Consider the following 16,667-nt stretch of genomic DNA (forward strand, 5'->3'; position numbering starts at 1 on the left):
GAGAGAGAGAGAGAGAGAGAGAGAGAGAGAGAGAGAGAGAGAGGAGCGTATTGGGGGTGGAGGTGGTGAGAGGAGGAAGTAGGGAGACAGACCTAAGAGGGGGGAGAAATGATTAGGTGGTGGTGGGTGTGAGAGATGAGGGAGGGTAAGATAGAAATTGCATGGGAGAGGGGGAGGGAGACGAGAAGGTGGGAAGGGGATGAGCCAACAATAGGAGAAGGAAAACCAATTATTAAGTCGATGAGAAGAGAGAGAGAGAGACGAGAAGAAACAGAGGCTGGAGAGAAAAGAGAGAGAGGAGAAGGAAAAAATTAAAGACAGGAATTGAGGAGCAGGGGGAAGGGATAGAAGGCAGGAAGGACTGAGAGATGAACAGGAAAAGTGTGAATGATATCTATAAGACAGGGGGGACGAGGAGAAGGGGAGGATGGAGATAGATATAAGAGGGGAAGGAAAGAGAGAAGGGAAGGAAAGAAGGGGCAGACAGGCATTGAGAAAGATTGATAGGAAGTGGAAAGATTACATCAGGTGGAAGGATCGAACGAACAATAGAGGACACATAAATTACGAGACAGGACAGCGAAAATATGGGAGGGATACAAGAGGAGTGAAGAAGCAAGTAATGGTGAAAGAATAGTAGGGGGGACTCTAAAGGGGAGAGGGTACTGAACAAAAGGAAAAGGATATGAAGTAAATGAACAGTGAACGTGGGACAGTAAAGGAGAGGAGAGGCATAACTGGAGAGAAGAAGAGGAGAATGGACAGAGAGAGAGAGAGAGAGAGAGAGAGAGAGAGAGAGAGAGAGAGGAGGAGGGAGAGAGAGAGAGAAATGGGGGTGAGGGGCGATGAGAGAGGAAAGACAAGTAGGTGAAGAAAGGAAGAAAACGGGAGAGACAGACAATAACAAAGAAAGAAAAGCAAGTAGCACGTGAAACAGAAGCGACAGGAAGAAGGATGTGGATAGGGAAGAGGAAGAGGAGTTGGGGATGAGAGGAAAGGAGAAGACAGAGAGAGAGAGAGAGAGAGAGAGAGAGAGAGAGAGAGAGAGAGAGAGAGAGGTTGTGGGGATTGGAAGGGGCGAGGGGAGAGAGAGAGATGGAGTGGACGGGAGGGGGAGAGGGGAGAGAGAGAGTGGTAGATGGAATGGGAGGGAGAGGTGAGGCAGTTGCCAGGTAGATTTTGCTATGGAGGAAAGCCCCTGTCTTGTCTGGAGTCGTCTTCAAGGCCAATACGGGACCAAATACATTTTGAATCCTTCCCGCCACAGAGAGGGAGATTCCGATTGCTCAGGTCCTCAGGCAATCATGTTGTAGCCATATTTCCACATTCAATTGCTCAGTACTTCCTGCATTCCTTTATTTATTTACTTATTCATTTATTTATGTAAGCTAGGAACTTTTATTTTTCTGAATCATTAAGCATTTCCGTCACCGATGGGGACGTTCCCCCTGCAGAGTGTCTTGGGATTCCAACTACATTCTTACACACAATCTGAAGGAAAGTCATTTTGGCACATATGCAACACTGATAGTTAAGTGTTGAATTTTGACTGCAGAAAGTGACTGGAAAACACAATATATACCTACAGTATTTTGGGATACCTAAGCAAGCCGCCAGATCGCTCGTGTCTGCCTGTAACAGATTGGACGCGTTGATTACTCAAGATCACACCATCACGACGGGACGCGTCAGTGCATCAAACATTCAAATCTATAGCAAACCTAACGACCCAGCTTAACCTAATCTATCCAAACCTAACTCTTCATTATCTACGGGCTTCGCCCCAGACCCCATTAATTTTTAACCACCTACGATTGCCACTTAACCTGACCGTAGAGAGACCCCGAATACCTATCAGGCCAAATCCAAGTCCTAATTTACTAAACCTAATCTAATCCATCATAACCTCCCCTGTTCTAACCTAAACTGGGCATTCCTAACCTAGCCTAACCTATCTTAACTGAAATTATCCAAGCCTAATATATCGGTAGAGAATTTCAAATTATGCCAAAGGTAAGACGTGCGTTTGGAGTTTGGCAGCAAGTTCTGCTCTTGGTGGTAACTTCATCGGGATGACGGTATGTATGATATAAAGAAGCATTCACTTATTTCACAGGGAAATTTTTTAAAATACCATGTATCTATGGCAAGCTATGAATCGTAACAAGTAACCTGTGAAAGACTCACTTCAGTAAGAAATAAGGAAAGGCCGCGCCCGTTTGGTAATGAAAATTATCTAAGTAAAACAATTGCAACTCATTCTCTTTCACATTATGCTTGACCCCTTCACTACTATCATGTCTTTTTCATTTCAACAGTATTCTAAGGGGACGATTTTATTCAACATGGGAAGAATCTCCTGTAGTGAAGGGATCAGTGAAGGCTATAACTAACTCTTCCAGTTCCAAAAGTCTCCCCTAAGCTGAATAAAATCGTCTGAAGATAGCAGTACTAACATTAAAATGGACGTCTGAGTAATGGTGCCATCTTGTTTCTTTCTTTTTTCTTCACTACAGGCCATTTTGTTTTAGGAGAGATTTTCCTAATGTAGGGGGATGGATCTAGACTTCTTTAATCTATTCAGAATGATTTTTTTTTTTTTTTAAGATGAATAAACTGTCTGGCGGCACGGAATGAATTAAAATCTGGTAATGAAAGCGTTAATGAAGGCTACAACTTACCCCTACATCTCAAATCTCTCTTATGCTGAATAAAATCGTCTGAAGGTGGCACGGATGAAAAAAATAAAATGGGCGGGGAAGGAGGGGGACAGGCTCTTAAGGGCTTAATTCACCCCCCACTCCCACCCACTTACTCGGCATGGGGTGGCAGGATCGACGCAGGATAACGAAGATAAATATGATTAAGTATTTTTGGTTATTATATAGCCTTTGCGTACACTGGGGGACAATAGCGTGCCTAAAATTATCACTTTTGCTATCTTACTTCCCCTCCTCTGCTATCTTACTCCCCTCTGCGGGCTAATATTTACATCTTCTGCATCTCAGTTTCCTTAAGATTTAACCTTTTCTGTTTTTTCACATTTGATATTTCACCTTTCCTACTTTTCATTTCTCCAGACATTTCACTTCTGCTTCTCACTTCACCTAATAGTTCACCTCCTCCTCCTCTACTTTTCTCCTAATATTTCACCCCTACTTTTCACTCCCCTATTTCCAACTCTACCTCTTACTGCCTATAATATTTAACATCTACCTCTCACCTCTCCTAATAATTCACCTCTACAATTTCTCACAAGCCTTTGCAGGCTAATTTTCCTAAGCTGAGAGAGGCTTTGTATATTTCTCTTCTCACTGGTGATTCTTTTTTATATGATGTGCCAGGGAGGAAAGTGGCAGAGGTGCCCTGAGTGCGAGATGCAGTAGAATAAATGCACTTAAATACTAGGCAAACTTTTGTCCTGACTGTAATCGAATTGCCACAAGCCAAAGTCACCTTCGCGAGGAGTCAGAATCAGAAATTGTATCAATTTTATCCATCTGCTGTTTTTATCCTAGGACATCTTTTGTATTACATCCTGCCGACACTAGACGGTTTTATTCACCTTAAGGGAGGGACGTCTGTGGTGAGGATTAATGTGTAGGCTGCATCTAACCCCTCCAGTAACAAAAAAAAAAAAAAAAAAATCCCCTGAAAAAAGCAGAGAACAGAGAGACTTGCTATGGTGAGGGTGTTTATGACAGCTGTATCTAACCCCTCCAGTAAAAAAAAAAAAAAATGAAAAGAATAAAAATTGTCTGGCGGTACCGAGAGGAAGATATAAAAGACGTCAAGGTATAAAGTGAGTAAACAGTGACTATTGTGCCTAACATTCAGGCTCCTACGACTCAACTGCATGAAATCGTCTGGCATTAGCTGGAGTAGGACACTTAGGAGGTCTCGAGCATGATAGAGTCGATGGTGACAGTTCATACATTAACTCCTTCATGGTCGGGACAACTCTAGTATTCTAATCTACCTAACGTCAGATTGTTATGTTCAGATGATTGAGTGCAAGAGCCTGAGTGTATACTGTCACCATTAACCTTTGAGACCATTATTTTTTTTCCCTCAGATGCGACCAAGAGTATCACCATCACCACCACTCTGCTACCACTGTCATCAGCAGTATGACTGTCACCACTACAGCCATTACTACCACAGCTAACAATATTATCTAATGCACATCACACCTACCAGTACCTCAACCATCATCATTACTACCAGCATGATCATGACAACCACCCCCACCCCCACCATCATCGTATTACCACCACCACCACCACCATCAGCACTACCACCACCACCACCACCACCATCAGCACTACCACCACCACCACCACCATCAGCAGTACTGCCACCACCACCACCACAACCACTACCACCATCAGTATGACCATCACAACCACCGCCCCCAACACGATCATAACAGTCACCAAGAAGATAGATATTTATTACGACACAATCTGATGCTGTGCTTACAAATTAATACAATATAGACTTATTTTATGAAGAAGTAGATAAACAGCGTCTTTTCTTTCTTCATTCTAAATGCATGAGAACTGCCCACACGCTTGTCCATTGTATTCTTCCTGACGTCAGTGACTTTTATGGGTTTTGACTGATTTCTTTTGCATATTGTAGCATTAGGGGGAGGCGGTGGCTCAATCGGTAGAGACGTGGCCTGCAGTCCTACGGGACCCAGGTTCAAATCCCCACTGGGGCAGGGAACAGTTTAAGGATTTGAATTAAATAAAAAACAGACTTTACTGATCTACCAGAAGACCCGCCGACATGTCGTAAAAATACCCCCGCTAAGACCAATACACCAGTCCTGTATGAGACAGCCCTAGCATGTATTCAATATGGACGGTGGGTGCTAGCGCCGAAGTGGTGACATGTAGAGGTGTATGGTATGTAGGAGGATTACTGGGCCTTGAGAGCAGGCTTTGAAGCCTATGCCCAGAGTCGGACACAAAAAAAAAAAAAAAAATCATAGCGTTACGTTTTTTTTGTTTTTTTTTTCGTTTTTCATAAGCTGGCCACAAGGATCTAATATTAGCTTAGGTTAAGAAGTGTGCTTTTTTTCTGTATTTTAGTTTTTTTGTTTAATTTCTTTAGCTGATATACAACCTTATCTAAAATTCAATTTGCAAAGCTTTTACCTGGTTTATGACTGACGTATCTTGATTTCCTTTTTTTTTTTTTTTTTTTTTTTTTTGGAGGGGGATGGAAGAACATCAGTGACATTTTTCTGTATTTACCTTTTGATATTCTGAACCATTGACTACATTCTATGCCAGGTTGAGTGTATTGGGCCTTTTCTTACTGTAGTGTCTCAGTGCAAGTGTTCATGTGCAATTAAAAGATCTTAGTCTACGAGACTGGTGTGGATGTGGCATCAACAGATTCTGATCCCTTTGCAAGATATATTATGTCGTTTATATCGGCTACCCTCACTGTTTTCTTTGACTGGAGAGTACGCCTTTTTCGTTTCTTTTTTACTGTAGTTATTGGACTGAAGCATGTAATTTTATTACACGAGAGAGAGAGAGAGAGAGAGAGAGAGAGAGAGAGAGAGAGAGAGAGAGAGAGAGAGATCATGTAATAGTAATGGCCACCATCGGCTTCGCTCAGAATACGTACCACCCACCACCACCACCACCAACACCACCACCACCACCACCACCACTACTTCTACTATTACTACTACTACTATTACTATTACCACCACAACCACCACCACCACCACCATTACTACTAACACCTGCAGCCACTAATCATGTACTGCTCGGGGGGTTCCCAGAAGTTCCCACCTGTCTCGTCCCATCTGTCTTCACGCATTCCTGCCTTCCCGCTACCTCACCTCTCTGCCTCATCCATCCTGCCTCACTCCTCCTCCCCTCTGCCTCACTCCTACTCCCCTCCTCTGCCTCACCCTTCCCTTCCGTCTCTTCCCTGCTCCTCTTCTTCCCTCTTTCCTCACTCCCCATTTTGTTACCCGTTCTCTTCACCTTTGTTACGTAATTCCCACTTTATTTATACTTGTTCCATCTGCTTTAGGTCACTTGCCTCACCCTCCTTGTTTTACCTCTCCTGCCTCACTTCTCTTTCCTCATCCAACTCTGCCTTACTCTCCTTGCCTCACCCATCCTGCCTCACCCGACTTACCCTACCCCTTACCCTCCTTACCTTACCTTACCTGCTACAACTCGCTTGCCTTACCCCTCTTGCCCGACCCTCCCTGCCTTACTCAAGGAACAAACTTCACTTCTTTGTCACAAATTACCAACTTTGTGCCTTGCGTTATCTTTGTTACCCTTCAGCCTGAGGATTTTAAAATTTTATTCTTGATATTTCCAGACGATTTTATTCAGGTTTGGGAGGATCACTTACTTCTCAGGGGTTAATGAAGGCTGTATCAAACCCCTCCAGTTCTAATAAATATAAACGCCTAGAACTTGGGCACCGACTTGTTGACGCAAGTTGTCGCTTGATATGCCTCCGCCACCTTGCGCACGGACTCTCCATACAAACTCCATGACCTTGCCAACCAATCAGTTCATCGTCCCTTCGTACTGTATCACCGACAAAAGTTTGGTCAGAATCCGTCAATGGGTTTAGGAGATACCGTGCCCACAATAGTTTTACAGACGCACGCTTGCAAGGATAAACTGAGTCAACCCCATATACACACTCGCAAGGATAAATTGAGTCAGCCCCATATGACCTTGACCTTTGACCCCTTGAATTTGTTGACCTAATCAGATTATTATATCTTCATACAAATTGCTGACAAAAGTTTGGTGAAAATCCGTCAATGGGTTCATGAGATTTCGCGCCCACAAGAGTGTTATTGATGCACTCGATAAAAGAAGTCGACCCCAAATGATCTTGACCTTTGATCCCTTGAGGTCGAAATCCGTTGAGGGGTTCGGGAGATATCACTCATGGGGTTATTTTTATCGAATTTGGGTTCACATTTATTCTGGGCATGTCTTATCAGGCGTGGGTTCTTTTTTTTTTTTTTTTTTTAATCATTTTGGGACACTTTTCATCAGTTCAAGGCTCTGTTTTATTCTGGGTGTTTTTTATCAGCCTTTTTATCACTTTTAGGTTCGTTTTTATCAGATCTGGGTTCAGTTTGATCCTTCATTTTTAGTTGTGTGTGTTTTTTTTTTATCAGTGATGGGTCTCTTTTTTTATCAGTTATGTTTTTTTTTTTTAAATCAGTTATGGGTTCTTTTTTATTATTCGGGGGTTCATATTTATTATTTATGGTTCTTTCTGTGTTGTGTTTTAATTATTTTTTTTATCCTTTATTATTAATGGGTTCTTTTCATGTTATTTTTTTTAGAATTTGTGTCTTTATTTTTATTTATCATATTATGGTTCTTTTTATGTTATTTTTTTAGAATTATTTGGTTTTTTATCCCCATTTAGGATTTATGAGTTCTCTTCACGTTATGTTTTTTAATAATTTCTTTTTTTATCCTTTTTATCATATGTTGTTTTTGTGTTTTATAATTTGTCTCATTTGTAATCATATTGTTTTTTATAAGTTGTTTTTTATCTTTATTTATCATACTGTGCGTTCTTTTTATTATTTTTTATCCTTATTTATATACATTTTTTGTTTTTTATGATTAATTGCATCCTTATTTATCGTTTTTTTCATAAGCTGTTTTTCACCCGTAATTATTATTTTTTGTTTTCTTTTGTTTCTTTTTATACTTTGGTTTTTATCCTGGTTTATTATTTTTTGTTGTGTTTTTGTAATTGGTTTTATCCTTATTGGTCATATTGTATTTTTTTTTTTTTTTTATACTTGTTTATCATTTTTGGGGTTCTTTTATTTTATGCTTTTTCATAATTTGCTTTTTAACCTTTTCCTAATTATTTCTCTTTAATAATTATTTATATTTTATGTATTTTGTGTGTTCTGTTTTTCTTTTTCTTTTTAACAGGTCCAGGTTTTATCTATTTCTTACGTTTTTTGTGTGTTTGATTTTTTCTTTTTCTTTTCTTATTTTAGACAGATACTGGTTCCATTCATCTCTGGGTTCTTTCCCTCACCCTTTCGTGTAATGCGCAATAGAGGTACCTGTCCAGCCTTACTTGAGATTCTGTGCGTGTTTGTTGCGACACGTGCACATTCCTTGGTGTGTACGTTTCTGCTTGAGTATGTTTATGAGTGTCTGCGTTCCGTCTTGTGTAAGTTTATATGTGCGTTTCGGCTTGTGTGTGTTCATAGGTGCGCTTCTGCTTGTGTAAGTTCATGAATATGTGCGTTTTGGCTTGTGTGTGTTTATATGTGCGCTTCTGTTTTTTGTATTTTATGAGTGTGTACATTTTTTCCTTGTGTGTGTGTGTTTATTGGTGTGTGCGTTTCTGCTTGTGTATATTCGTGGATGTGTGCGTTTCTACCTGTGGGTACAAGAAACCAAAAACCTGGTCCAGTTAAGGTAAAAGAACTATAAGTATTTTATTCCCACTAACACTTAACGATTTTATTTAGCTGAGAGAAGCCCAATGCTGAATATAATAAAAATAATAATAATAATAATAATAATACCCTCAGTACAAAGTCTTGTTAATAACATTTTTTTTACACCAAATGATTATAGTAAACTTAGAAAAAAATAAATAAAAACATCTCTCCTTATCCCTCCAGTATAATGTCTTTCCTGTTTTTTTTCTTATACTTCCCTAATTTTTTTCTTTTCATTTTTCTTTTTTCATCTCTCTCTCTCTCTCTCGTCTTCTTTTTTTTTTTTTTTGCGCACCCAGCCAGCCATTGCCACGCAGGTTTATGTTCTCTCAGAGTTTCCATTTTTCTTTTCCTTTTCTTTTTTTCTTTTCTCCCACCAGAATCTTAGTGTTGAAGGAATCGAGGACCTCAGACACTCTTTTTCCCTCCTTACTGATATTTCTCTCTATTTAAACTCTTTCTTCTTAACTTCATGTTCTGTAAAACCAGTGGAGAGGACTTGGGTTGCACACTTTGGACCTAAATCGTTTGAGTACTGTTTTAGTGTTCCAGCGAGCGAAGCGAGCAAGAGCACTATACTTCAGCCGAAATTTGGTGTGTAAAAGTCATGCTCATACGGTTTGTAAAATTTCCCTGCTTGATAGCCACCATAAGATTAATGAATAAATAGATAGATAAAGAGATAAATAAATAAAAAGAAAATCTGTACTCTCTCCGCTATTGACCCAGCCGTGGCAGGTTATACCATTTACAATTGCCACGAAAGTTGTCTTCCAGGAGTGTCAGAGCTTTTCCCCAAGAGAACCAATTATGACAGAGAAAGGAAAACGTACTTCCACGGGTTAAGAAAAGAGCACTATATATTTTTTTTCCTGTTATGAGATGAACCATGGCAAGTCATAACTTTTTGTAACCGTCATGAAAACTTCCTTCCAGTGGTACCAGTCATTTTCATCCAAAGAGCGAAATGTGGAAGAAAAAGGCAAAAAAAAAAAAAAAAAAAAAAAAAACTTGCTCGCACGCACAGGTGCCACAACTGTGACGTGGACGCTTATTTTTCTTATCCTGTGATGTTAACCCTACGACTGAAGTCAGGAGCGAAATGTCATTTTTTTTTTTTTTTTCAGATTTGCCCATCCCCGCTCCCTCCCTCCATAACGTGTGGAGGGATTCAGAATATTATATATATATATATATATATATATATATGTGTGTGTGTGTGTGTGTGTGTGTGTGTGTGTGTGTGTGTGTGACCTTGAACTTGGGAGTCGGCTCAGCACACTCGCGCCACCACAACGCAAGACACGTGGGTTCGTTAAAGCCCTTACTACCTGCCTACCAACTGTCTCTTCTTCCCTTCCTACTTCCCTGCCTATCTTCCTGCCTCTCAGTACCTCTCTTCCTTCACCATCTGCCTCTCTTTACGTCTCTCTTCCTCCCTGCTTACCTTCCTGCTTACCTCCAACTATCTCTCTGCCTTCCCTCCTAGTCCATACCCTTCTCTACCTCCCTCTCGCCATTTTCTTGCCTGTCTTCCTTCCTCTACCTCCTGCCTCTCTCAGTCTCGTTACATTGCTTTGTGAGTACGTCCATAATTGCCTCTCCTGCCTGTCTGCCTGCCTGCCCGCCTACCCTCCTCCTTTCCTCCCTCCTTCCTTCCGTCCCTCTTTCTCTACCTTTATCCTGCCCTTCCACTCTCTACCTTCCTCCTCCCTCCACCACCTTCCTGTCTGCCTACTTGGTTATCCTGGCACGAATATGCAAGGCAGGTGGACTGGCCGGTTTTTGAACGCTTAGGTAAGTTTTTTTGTGTGTGTGTGTGTGTGGATGTGTGTGTGTGTGTGTGTGTGTGTGTGTGTGTGTAAGAGAGAGAGAGAGAGAGATTCCTTCTAAAAAGTTGACTGAAATCGTCTGTCAGTAAAGAAAATATTACATTTTGTATGTCAGTAATGCAAACCCTGTCGACTTTACAAAAGCACACACACACACACACACACACATAAATATATATAAATAAATATATATATATATATATATATATATATATATATATATATATATATATATATATATATATATATATATATATATATATATATATATATATATATATATATATATATATATATATATATATATATATATATATATATAACAGAACAGAGGAAGGAAAATCAAATGAATAAAAAAAAAAAAAAAAATCCATACACCAGATTGCTGGCGTCCTCCATCCGTAAAAATCTGTTACAGTTGAACTAGAACAGCTGTAGGTTGAAGTTTGAGGGGAAACAACTCCGGGAAAGCGAGTTCCAGAGAGATGCAGTTCGGGGAATAAAAGAATTCTGATAGGCAGAAGTTCCGCGATATAGCTATGTGATATTCAAGTCATGAGCTACCAGACGCCCGTGTAGCACGAGGGAAGGCATGGAAAGGTAGCACAATGGACGGAACTTTGTCTGATCATTTACCATAAAAGTATCTGTATAATAATGCAAGGGAGGCAACATTCCTTCTTACCTGAAGGGGAGGTAGTTTATTTGTATTATCAGGATTATTAATAATTCCAACAGCTTTGTTCTGAATTTTGTCTATATTTAATAATAGATCGGAGGAAAGAAAAACAAATGAATAAAAAAAATAATCCATACACCAGATTACACACACACACACACACACACACACACACACACACACACAGACGACAATTTTAACGTAATATGCAATATAAATTTCTAAGGAAGAATTGCTACAAATCTCGTAAGACAGGTAGAACTCGGGTCTTTCTTCCTCTTCATTTAATCTTCAGGTAGATCTTTAATTGGTTTACGGGTCATTAACAATACGTCTTAATTAATGCAAAAGGATCAGCCCGGACGAAATTTATAAATGGAATGCAGCTAAGTTCGTGTCAGTGTCAGTTATTGTTCTGAAAAATACTGAATAACTTTGACAAAGCCTGTTGTCAAAACTGTGCCAAATTTACTTATGATGCAAAAGTTAACAGCAAGGATACACAGTGACAGAGATATTCCAGGGATATCTTGATGTTTAATGGGACACACGTATGCCAAATGGACGCACACATGACCAATGGGACACACAACGAATGGCACACATATGACAAATGGGACACACACATGACAAAGCGATATCAGTTCTACGGCGTTCACTATTAGGAGAAAAATGCTGTCTAAAACAAAATGCTCAGCCAGAGAATGTATGTAAGCCATGAAAGAATTTACGAATTATTGTAACAACTTATTTCAAAGCAATCTGGTAATGTACAGAGTCAAGAAAGCCAAAACTTTATTGGTATCGTAGGTATAGCATTCGATTTTTTTTTTTTTTTTTTTTTGAGAGAGAATAACAGCCTTACTTCTTGCAGTAACTTTCGTCCTTGGTAGTGTTCTGGAGAGGGACGCCTTCACGGGATGGCACCAATATAACCGGGCGGCGTAACTCTCCTTAATGCAAACGTCCCTCAGCTCTTTCTCTGTCACCCGTAAGGAGGACGGCCGACTCAGGAGAATGGCAGCTTTAGCCAACAATTCACTGGGTTCACGTCCAGATTATCTTGGGGCCACAGCAAGAAAAAAAGAAAAAAAAAAAGGAAAAGAGAAAAAAGCTCCCCAGTACGTCCACACTTGAAAGTATTATGATTATCTAGTCGTCGCATTAAAAAAGAAAGGAAAAGAATAAATGGAGAGTCCAAGAGAGGCTGCCGTCAGTTATATTTAGCCTGGAGAGCAGAGGAAAGGCCAAGGATCAGCACCTATCGACAAAACGTGGGTTATTGAGGCAGATAATCAATTTTGCTAAAGGTTTCATGCTTAAACCTGAAATTGCAAAGTCCCGATTATTTGATGGTCATTTATGGAACGCCTGTGGTTATCAGGTATGGTTAGCCTGCATCCCATATTACAGAACGCAGTCAGCAACCATACAGGAAGGCCAGATACGTTCCACGATTGTCAAGTACTCCAAAAATCAGTCGTCAGAATTCTTGTGTCTGCATCTCACATCTCGATTTCAGATTCAAGCAAACGATCCTCACTTTCGGTTTTCCTCTAGAATATGAAACACAAGTCAATTTTATATCCAGGTCCCCAAATGGATTACTGGGTGAACAGGGACTGAAGGGAAACAGTATAAAGGTGCCAAGGTATAATGTTGGGTAGGCAGTTATGGGAAACAAACTGTGCCCACCAGTCTGACCGGCTCCAGAACCCAGGGTGGTGTAGGGAGTGAGACGATCAGACGCGCCACTGGTGCGGGTCGGGGAACTCCCAGGGTCGCATTTATAAAGATTCCCAGCCATTTCACAGGATAAACAAATCTTCTTATCATTTAACTAGTATCACATAATTAAAATTTATGTCGTATTTTGTCACTTTAATGGTCACCGTAATTTAATTTTGAAGTGTCTGGCAGCTGTATGAGTGCAGAAAAACATAATACACAAACAATCTTATATGCAGCTTGAACTGAAGAAAGATTTTAAATATGACTCACAGTGTACCTTGGTGATCATATGCCGGCCTTCCTTTCAACTCCCACTCCCCCTCCTTCCCTCTCCTTCCTTTCCTCCCCCCCACTTCTCTCCTCTCCTTCCCACTCGTAATCACTCTCCCCCTCCCTCCCTCCCCCTTCTCAATATTACCCTTCTCCCTCTTCCTCTTCCTCTCTCACCTATCTTCTCCCTCCCCCCTCCATCTCAGGCCGCATTATCATTCTTCCCTTCTTCTCCTTCCTTGTCCCCTACACTCCCTCTCCCACCCATTATCACCCTCCCCCGTCTATCCCCTCTTTCTTTTTTTTCTTCCTCTACCCCCACCTTTCTCTCTCTCTCTCTCTCTCTCTCTCTCTCCTTTCCCCATCACACTACCCTCTCCCTTCCCTCTTCCATCCGCCTTTCTCTCTTTCCCCTCACATCCTTCTTCCTCTCTTCCCAACTCCTCCCCTCCTTCTTCCCTTCCTTCTTCCTCACCAATTTCTCTTGTCCCTCTTCCCTTCCTTTTTCCTCTCTCCCTAACTCCACCCCTCCCTCTTCCCTTCCTTCTTCCTCTCTCACCCACTCTTCCTCCTCCCCCTCCTCTCTTCCCCCTCCCTTCTTCGCCACCTCCCCAGCTAGTTCAAGTATAATGGAGGTCAGAGCAAGGGATTCCCGGCTATTAAGGAGTCTCTAGATCAAGTGGACGGAAATTTATAGGTGCAAAAAAAAGAAAGTGGTCAAAAAAAGGGGCCACGTAAGTAACAATATATATTTTTTATTTTTTTGTCACCTTGAGCTGTGTGTCAGTAAGCGATATTCATTCTCTTGTTTTCTTTTTTGTTGTTCATTTTTACTCCTTCATTTTTACTTTCGTTTTTTTTCCTTATCTTCCTCGTTCTCTGTTCCTCTCTCTCTCTCTCTCTCTCTCTCTCTCTCTCTCTCTCTCTCTCTCTCATTTACTTTTTTTATGCATGACTCCACATCCCATGACTGGCAGGTCTTCCCGGGGGGCCTCCAAAAAAAAATCCCAACTCATTCTTAACCCCTTGTATCAGGTGACTTATTCTATCCGTTTATTCACCCAGACGATTTTGCTAAAGCTAGGCAAGATCTCTCCTACTGAAGGGGTTAATGAAGCCTTTATCTAACCCCTTTAGTCTCTCTTAGGCTGAATAAAATCGTCTGAAGACACCAAGAATAAAAAGAAAAAATGTCTTCGAGGTGACAAGACTTGAGAAAAAATCGCTTCTTTTCCCAGTCCTCTTGAGCTGTGAGTCGATAATATTTTCATGTTTATTTTATCTTCCTTTGTATTTATAGTGTTGTCTTACGATCCTTGTCTGTCCTGGTGTTGTCCTCCCTGGGGGGTTGCTACAAAAAAACCTCCTCTTCTCCTTGCATTGATAATTTAGTGCAAGTACAACTCTTTTCTCCACTTCACATTTCCCTCCTGCTGATATTTCCACTCCCTGTCCTTCCACCTTAGTCTCGAGCCACGTGTCTTCCTCTGTCACCTCACTGCTGTATGCCAAGGACGTACATAGCAAAGGGAGGTAGGCACACACACACACACACACACACACACACACACACACACACACACAAATTATTCTACGTTTATCAGGCACCCTTTTCCATTCTTTCTTCGTTCACACACACACACACACACACACACACACACACACACACACACACACACGCAGTTCGAAGGGGAACGACCTCATGCTTGCTGGTGAAGTTATGTGACCTGGAGTTCTATTCCTGGGTTGTATGACTGGAGATAATTGTGTGTGGGGGGGGAGGGGCGATCCGTGAAAAAAAATCTTGACCGCTGAAATGTTGGTTGAGTCAGTGTGTTGAAGGATTGAATAATGAGTGGATGAATGTATGAATGTAATTGCTAGATTTATACTGTAAGATATTTTTCATCTGTCTGAATGCAAATCAAATTTCTTGTTTATAAATGAAAATTAGACTCAGGGTATTATAGTCCTTGATAACCGATTAATTATAGCAACTTTTTTTTTTTTTTACTAGATTTATCAAAGTATGGAGAGCTACTGTGTTTTCTACATTTCCATGCTCTTTCTTTCGGGCTGTTTCAGTTTGGCGCCATTCCTCTATTGCTTTACCAGTCCACTTCAAACATGGCAGAATTATTCCATGAGTCTTTAGTTCCAAATACCCTTTTTTTATTTATTTTCTTATTCAGTCTTTTTAAGGGGATTTATGTGGTGAGACGTCAAACCATATATACACGCAAATTTGGAGATTCTCAGTTTTGTATATTTATTAACACCTTGCCGATTTGCAGAGAAGGATCATTGTCTTGTATCTCTCAGTAGACCATCTTGCATTCCCTTGTTGGTAATCTTGTCCTATTCTTATTATCTCCAGACGATTTTATTCAGCTTGGGGGAGACCTTCATATATGCCCTTCACTAACTCCTTCACAGCTTCAGGTGCTCCGTAAGTTGAATAAAATCGTCTGGAGGCAGCTTAATTAGGATGAAAAATAGCCTACGTCTTCGTGTTGATGGGTTAATGATTCCCTTACGTTTCTGGAGTTTCCTGCTAATGATGCCAAATTCCAAGCCATTTATTAATATTTCTTTTTTTTTTTTAGTTAATTTAGTAAGATTTTATTAGGTTTTGACACGGTATCTTGCAAGGTTTCTTTTCGGTAATATAAATAGATTCTAGTAAGATTCTCAGGCACAGAGAGAGAGAGAGAGAGAGAGAGAGAGAGAGAGAGAGAGATAGCCTGAGGTGGCAAGGCGGGGAGGTTAATGGCTGGGGGAATCCTGGGAAAGTACGTCTGCACCTTTATGGGGGAGGGGAGGGGGGGAAGGGGAAGAGATGGGAGGAGGATAGGAGGGAATGGATCAAGAGGAGAAAATTGGCAAGGGGAGGGATGAAAAACAGGAGGAAGTGGGAGAGGGAGAGGGAGGGGTAAGAGAAAAGTGAGGAAAAAGAGGAGAGAAGGAAAGAATGGGAAGGGGAGGGGAGGGGGTAGGAAGTAGAGTTTAGGAGAAGAATGGGTGGGCAGCGATAGAAAAGGGGAAAAAAATGGAGAGACATCTTTGAGAAGAAAAAACTGAGGATAAATGTGGTACATCTCTTGACTATTACCACACATTTCCTGTCAGTTAAGGGGGCGTCCACACGTGTACTCGAACATGTGTTGACAGCACAGCTGGCAAACGTGTTTGGATACATGTATGCAGCAGTATTTGGACAAATGTATGCAAATATGTCACAGTGCAGCTTCAAACCTGCTGGCAGCAGAGGTGATGGGACAAGTGTGTCCATATTTCCCCACTGTATTACCAAACCCACGCTTCCTCTAGAGTGAATTTTTTACTTGTTAAATTTCATGAGTGCATTCTACCTGGGATAATCATTGACGACACGTATATATATTTTATCTACTCCTTTCATGTATTTCAGTAGCCCTTATTAAATCTCATTACTCAACGCCTTTTTAGAGAACGTACGAGTAAATGTGATTGCTTATTCATATCCCTGCATGGTAAATTTTTAATACCTTGTTTCCTCATTTTTTGCTAAGAACATTTTCAAATTCATTTTTATACTACCTATAGTAAGATATCCAGTACTATATCGCGTAGATCAGATGCAGGTAGAGTGGGGCGATAAAACATTCAAGTATAGTATTAAAGT

The sequence above is a fragment of the Coenobita brevimanus genome, chromosome 74 (genome assembly GCF_032717465.1).
Source record: "Coenobita brevimanus isolate Jiangsu-jjx chromosome 74, ASM3271746v2, whole genome shotgun sequence".
In the NCBI taxonomy this organism is placed as follows: Eukaryota; Metazoa; Arthropoda; class Malacostraca; order Decapoda; family Coenobitidae; genus Coenobita; species Coenobita brevimanus.